We start from the raw sequence: 7,558 nt of genomic DNA on the forward strand, positions 1-7,558 counted from the left end.
CAATGGTGTTATCAGATGTGAGCCTGAAAATTTCAATCAGTTGCCTCGCTCATTTGCAGGTTGTTTAAAGCTAGGGTTCAAGATTAGGATTTCAAGCCAGACTCTGGCCTCAGAAGGATGACTAGGGAGGGAAAAGGGAAACGGCAAAGCCTAAGAAGCAGGATATCTGTATTCCGAAACTGACACCATTGGACTTAACTCAGGCCTGGGTTAACCCTCTCTCTTGAGTCCTCTGTACCTGAAATTCAGATGGTTAGATGCTATCCTGGTGACCAGGACAAGGAGCACCCAGCTTTTCATCTGGGGCCTGACACTTCTCAGAAACACTTGAGAGGGTCTCTGGAAACAGTGAGAAGTCATGTGACTCCTATAACAGGAAATTCTGGCTCTAGTTTCTTGGAGAAGCTGTTGCATGTTAGGTCCCCTAAGAAACAAAAAGTTTAGCGTGGAGCTTGTTTATTAAGGAGTCCCGTTGGAAGGAGGAGGAGAAAGCAGGAAGGGTTAGGGAAAGGTGAGCTGAAATGCAGTCCCAAGGACAGCCTCAGTGACCCCACAGGGAGCTCTGGAGACAGAAGGTTCATTCAGAGTAGTCCCAAGGAGGTCTGAGAGGGCCAGACCTTTATACTCCCACATACATCAGTCACATACATCAGTCACTGAAGGTGGGTGGCCTAGGAAGGGGTAGGAACCTGGACGTGACAAGTCTCTGCAGCTGAGCCATCCCAAAGGGCTGAACAGTTGAAGTCTGTCTGCTGACAGTACTCCCAGATGCTGAGGCAATAAGGCCTTTATTAAACAGGGTCTGGGTGGGGCATCACCATGCCGACTGCAGGGGTCAAATAAAGTAGTGATTAAAAAAAAAAACAACACTCAGATTGGCCTAAGTTCAAATCTCAGTCTAACCATTTATTAGTTTTATTACCTTAAATTAGTTATTTAATTTTTTGAAGGGTATTGATAAGATGGTGATTGAAGGGATAACGAAGGAGAAATTAACCAAGGAGGAGTACATGGACTGAGAGAAAAAGGGATGGGTGATTCTGAAGTCAAGAGCAGGGAAACAGGTTAGGGCAGCAGAAAATTGAAAAGATGGGAGTATGGTCAGCTGCCAGCGGGTTTCTGTAGCCCTCAGTGTCCTGTCCTTGACCTTTGATTTATCCAACTCTATCTGCCCAACCTCCTACAGTCTCTAAGTTCACAACCGGGCTTCTGAGCAAGAAGGAGAAGGTACACATTCATGTTCATTGATGTCCAACTTCCTCTGTCCCCTCATTTTGTGCATGCGTCTCATCAGCTTCCCTACACTTTCCTCACAACGCCTTTTCAAAATCTTCGCCACTTTTTCAGTTGATGACCCTGCTGCCATCCTACAACACAGCCAGGTACCCATAGATATTAAACTTTCTTATTAAGGAGGAACATACTAGGAGCATTGTCTTACAATGTCTTCCCTTAATACTCAATTTTAGAACTCTTTTAATGGAAGGATTTTAAAAAGATTATAGATTCCTGAGGGCAATCATAAGCCCACTAAATTAGAATCTATAGGACAGGGACCAAGGAATCTGTATATTTTGATGATCCACGAGATTTTGGAACTACTGCTTTAGGCAGACTGCCTTATTACTGTGACGTGACTCCTACTATGGACTGATGCCTCCAAATTTATATTTCTTTTCTAAAAAAGATTTTTTATATGGACCACTTTTAAAGTCTTTATTGAATTTGTTACAATATTGCTTCTGTTTCATGTTTTGGGTTTTTTGGCTATGAGGTGGGGATATTAGCTCCCTGACCAGGGATAGAATCCACACCTCCTACATTGGAAGACAAACTCTTAAGCACTGAACCAACAAGGAAGACCTCTAAATGTATATCTCTAACTCAGAGCTTCCCTAAGTCTCAGCTCCAAATATTCAATCACTAATTTGCATGGTATTTCTCTTTGTATTTGGGTGGGGCAAAAAGTTTGTTCGGGTTTTTCCATAATATGGAAAACCTCAAATGATCTTTTTGGCCAACCCAGTATATCCTGCAGTCTAAATGCAAAGTGACCAGATTTCTGTTAAACCCAACAAAACAAAACACAAAACTAGAGCAAAGGTGTCTATTTCTCTTTCTCCATCGGCTAGCAGATCCTCTCTGAAATGACCAAAGATACACACACATAGGAAAGTTCTGCATCATAGCAGGAAACCAAGAAAGGAAGCCATGTACATTATACATTTTTAGAAACACAATCAAGCTTGAGTTTATATGAGATGAGATCAATGGAAGCCAGAAAAGGTCAGTGTGCAACCAATGCTCCTGAGAAAAACTCAGGGTCACAGGAAATAATTGCAAGAGACCCTGGGAGGATTCCACTAACCCCTCCCTGCAGTTTGCATGTGAAGAGGTAAGAAGCTGAAGGTAGGAGAGAGAAGTGCAGCACTGGGATGAATACCAAGAAGGGCTCTTGGGAGAAGCCACAAGGTATATCCAGTGCGCACTCACAGCAGACATGGGTGTTGCAAGAGAGAATCTCATAGGTGTCCTTGAAAGGCACCAGAATGATATGCGCCAGTCATAGAGGCTGAGCCAGAGACAAAATCAGGCCTCAGTACACAACTTCTCGTAACACAGAGAAGAAAACTCAGATGGGTAATCCTGTCCTTGGGTCTCGCTGTTGTTAGGATGCTGGGCTGCTAAACTGGCACTGCAAGCTGCTAGCAATGAGACCCTTAGCTGAAGTTAAATAGGAGGAGTGTAACAATAACCAGGTGGTGAGGTGGAGGTCACTGTGTCCATCACAGAAGACCAGCACATCTGCTTATTGTCAGACTGAGCATCTACAGGTTCCTTGCTGCCTCCCACAGTTCACCTGGAGCCAGTCTACCTAGATATTTCCATTTTCTTCTGCAGAGATGCTGGGGACACACTGACATAAGGATGAAATCTGTCTGGATTCCCAAGTGGAGAACAGGAGAAATTCCTCTTTGGGTGTGACTCAGATGTCCCAGCTCCTGACAGATCAGGGCATCTCCATGAGTTGCAGTAAGAGCCAAGAGGTCAAACCAAGAGGGCTCAGGCCCAAGCAACTGACCCAGGCATTCCCCTGGGGCCAGCAGCTGCCCCAGAGTGTGCTAGCTCTGATCTACAGGTAAAATCTCTCCAAGGAAGGTGTGGGCATCCCTGGTGGCTCAGACGATATAGAATCTGCCTGCAATGCAGGAGATCTGGGTACAGTCCCTGGGTTGGAAAGATCCCCTGGAGAAGGGCATGGCAAATCACTCCAGTATTATTGCTTGGAGAATCCCATGGACAGAGGAGACTGGAGGGCTACAGTCTATGGTTTCACAAAGAGCTGGACACAACTGAGTGACTTTCACTCACTCAGGGAAGGTGTGCTGGTCATTCTTACCTCGTTAGGATTTCTGATGGTGCAAACCACCACCTCGGTCTCCCTTTTTTAATGCAGGAAAAAAATGTTTTCAAAAAGAACGTACAATATGTTCCTTCATCTTATCTACCACACCATTCTAAACACACTATTTTAGGGCCCTGCTGCTGCTAAGTAGCTTCAGTCGTGTCCGACTCTGTGTGACCCCATAGACGGCAGCCCACCAGGTTCAGCCGTCCCTGGGATTCTCCAGGCAAGAACACTGGAGTAGGTTGCCATTTCCTTCTCCAATGCATGAAAGTAAAAAGTGAAAGTGAAGTCGCTCAGTTGTGTCCGACTCTTAGCGATCCCATGGACTGCAGCCCACCAGACTCCTCTGTCCATGGGATTTTCCAGGCAAGAGTACGGGAGTGGGTTGCCATCGCCTTCTCTGATTTTAGGGCCTATTAAGGAATAAAAATCTCTGCTGTTTAAACTATGATATAATATTCTATCACTTAGCATTTTGTTATATTAATTGAGATATAATTTTTAGGCTTATGCAGGTATAGAATTTTAAGCCATATATTGTTCCTATGCATATTACAAAAAAGGGAAAGATAAGTGAAATAAATTTAGTTCCACTTCAGAGTCCCACTCTTCTCTTCACCTGTCCACTCAGTTTATGTCTGTTTCTCAGAACAGACAGGAGGAGCACTAATGACTCAGCATTTCTCACAGGGGAAGATCGATGGACACTATTTTCTCATTGGGATTAATAATTTTGATAATTCTGGGTTCTAGTACAGTTTTTTAATAGCTCAAATTTGTCTCCTAACAGAATTTAAAACATTGTGTGTAAATCCTGATGCATTAAATAGCATAGAAAGAGGGAAAAAATAATCCCAAAATGTCAGAAAAAAATTATCATTAAAAAAAGCGAAATCATATTATAGAAGACAAACATACAAGAAATAAACAAAACACAAATGTGTGCATCTTTTTAAATAGACTCTCAAATTTAATGATAAAACAAAATTAAACACTATTCTATCTGCTAGCATAATATTCTAAATTATATATCGAAAAAGGTTAAAAACAAAAGAATAAATAAAGATATATAGACACATTCAAACAAAAAGAATAGAGTTGGTAATCTTAATTTCAAAGTTTAAGATTAAAAGAATTAGGGAGGATAAGAGAGCATCATTTTTTATATTTATAAAAGATACACAGTCACAATATAGCTATGATAATAATGGAACTTTATGTAAATAAATAATGTATATTGACATAAATAATATAAGAATTGCTGAAAATGAGGAGAGTCACTACAAAAGCCAATTTTCTTAGGAAACACCTCACCTATATCACTACCTTTGACAGATCAAGTATAGAAGAATTCAAACTACATTTTTAAAAAATGGATTTAATAGGCACATAATGCTCACCCACAAAGACTATACTGTCTTTTAGAAATCTATCGAATGTTTATAAAAACAAATTACATATTAGATAACTCAGTAAATTCTAAAATGTAGAAATAGGAAATATTGTACTTTTACCACAATAAATAAAACTAATCATATCTACAAATATATAAACAACATCAAAAACCTTACTGCAAAAATAAAATTCTAATTATTTCAGGTCAAAAAAGAAAGAAATAGGGCTTTCCTCGTGGCTCAGTGGTAAAGAATCCACTTGCCAATGCAGGAGACACAGGTTCAGTCCCCAGTTTGGGAAAGTCCCACATGCTGTGGAGCAGCTAAGCCTGTGCACCACAGCCACTGGGCCTGTGCTCTAGAGCCAGGAGCCACGGAGACTGAAGCCTGCGCGCCTAGAGCCTGGGCTTCAGAAGAGAAGCCACGACAGGTAGAAGCCCAAGCACCACAGCTAGAAATTAGCCCCCACTTGCTGCAGCTGGAGAAAGCCCAAGCAGCAATGAAAACCCAGCAGAGCCAGAAATAAATGAATAAACAACATTTTAAAAAAGAAAGAATGAACACATTTGACTATTTAGCAAAAATGACATTGAGAATTCCACATAACAAAATGTATTTTATGCTGATAAAGCAGGCTTGGAGGTAGATTTATATCCATAAATGGATTTGTCAATAAATAAGGAAAATGAAAATTAATGATCCACTCAAGAATTTAGGGACTGTATGAAGTAATTAAAGGAAAGCATGAAGAAGACATTAAGGAAGAGAAGCAGGGAAGTAACATTAAAAGCTGAGGTTCTGGAGTCAGAAAGAGAGGAGCTGAGTCTCAGTTTTCCCTCTTATAGTGGAAGGCTTATTACCTGACCTCCTGAAGAACCATTTTCTCCTATGTAACATGAGCATTATTAAAAGATCTTCCTTTGAGGGTTGTTACAAGAAAATGAGATCTTGTGTATTAAAAGCTGAGTACTTTGTGGTAAATACTTAACTGTTCGACATTATTTTTTTAGAACAGACAAAAACAGCATTCGATAAACTCAAGTGCTGTTTGTTGCTATTGCTGAGAGAAAAAAAGAAGGAAAGTCAAAGGATAAAATTTAAATACACAAATTTTACAAATGAGCAAGGAACTATGGGTACAACTTGGAAGAATGTCCTTTAAAACTCTATCCTGGTAAATTATTAAATTCCAACAAAATATATCAATTGTTAGAAAAATACAAATTCCCAAAAGTAATGTGTCATGTTTGAATATCTATTTGTAACTGCATAGAATACCTCTAGAAAAATGCACAAGAAACCAGTTAAGGGTTGAATCTGGAGAGGAAAACAAGATTAATGAAGGACAGCTGCAAAAGAGAGTTGCTTTTTTACTATATATCAATAATAATTATGCAAAAACTATATTTTAAAAATCAAATATGTAAATAAACATATTACTAGCTTGCTAGGCTGTGTTTGGTTATTAATTCATGTTTGAAGAGACATATATTGTAAAGGTCATATGAAATAAACTTTTAAAAGTTTTATAAAGTACTCAAAAATATGAGATATCATACCATTATATTTTGTTGCACTTATTTATAACATAAGTAGCTCAAATATCACTGTAGAAAAAGTTGATCCCACCACACAGCCACTGATAAGTTTAATTGTGTTCCATTTGGACTTTGTTTTTTAGATTTTGTTTTTCTAGCTTATGACTCTCCTGGGTAGAGAAAGTAGTAGAGAAGAGAAATGTTGAATTGAATTTACCACTACTGCCTTGCATATTTTATTTGCTGAGGCTCAGGAACGGACAAATATAATTTTAATAGGTTCTGGAGTTTTATTTCCTGAGCGGAATAAAACTCAAAATTGATATTATGCATAGTAGGATGGGGTAATTATAATAATGTGATTAAGTTTGTATGAACCCATGCATTCCAAGTGCAGTATGCTTTTACCCTTTCAAATACAAAATCCAAATAGGGCGCTGTATTAGTTTTCTGTTGCTGCATAATAAATTATCACAAATGTATCAGCATAAAACAATACCCATTTATTGTCTCACAGTTTCTGTGGTTGAGAGTACAGGCACAGCTTAACTGGGTTTTCTGCTCAGGGTTTCACAACTCTGCAGTCAAGGTGTTGATTAGGGCTGTGGTTTGTTTTTTTTTTAATTAATTTTTGGTTGAGATGGGTCTTCGTTGCTGCATGCAGGCTTTCTCTAGTTATGCTGAGCGGGGGCAACGCTTCACTGCGGTGTGCAGGCTTCTTGCCACGGCTTCCCTTGTTGCAAAGCATAGGTTTTAGGCACTTCGGCTTCAGCAGTTGTGGCATAAGGGCTCAGTAGTTTTGACTTGTGGGCTCTAAAGCAAGGGCTCAGTAGTTGTGGTGCACAGACTTTGTTGCTCCATGACATGGGGGATCTTCCTAGACCAAGGATTGAACCCACATCTCCTGCATTGGCAGGTGGATTCTTATCCACTGTACCACCAGGCAATGACACCCCACTCCAGTACTCTTGCCTGGAAATTCCCATGGACGGAGGAGCCTGGTAGGCTGCAATCCATGGGGTCGCTAAGAGTTGGACACAACTGAGCGACTTCCCTTTCACTTTTCACTTTCATGCATTGGAGAAGGAAATGGCAACCCACTCCAGTGTTCTTGCCTGGAGAATCCCAGGGACGGGGGAGCCTGGTAGGCTGCTGTCTATGGGGTAGCACAGAGTCGGACAAGACTGAAGCGACTTAGCAGTACCACCAGCCAAGTC

This window comes from Capra hircus, chromosome 10 (assembly GCF_001704415.2).
Source record: "Capra hircus breed San Clemente chromosome 10, ASM170441v1, whole genome shotgun sequence".
Taxonomy (NCBI): domain Eukaryota; kingdom Metazoa; phylum Chordata; class Mammalia; order Artiodactyla; family Bovidae; genus Capra; species Capra hircus.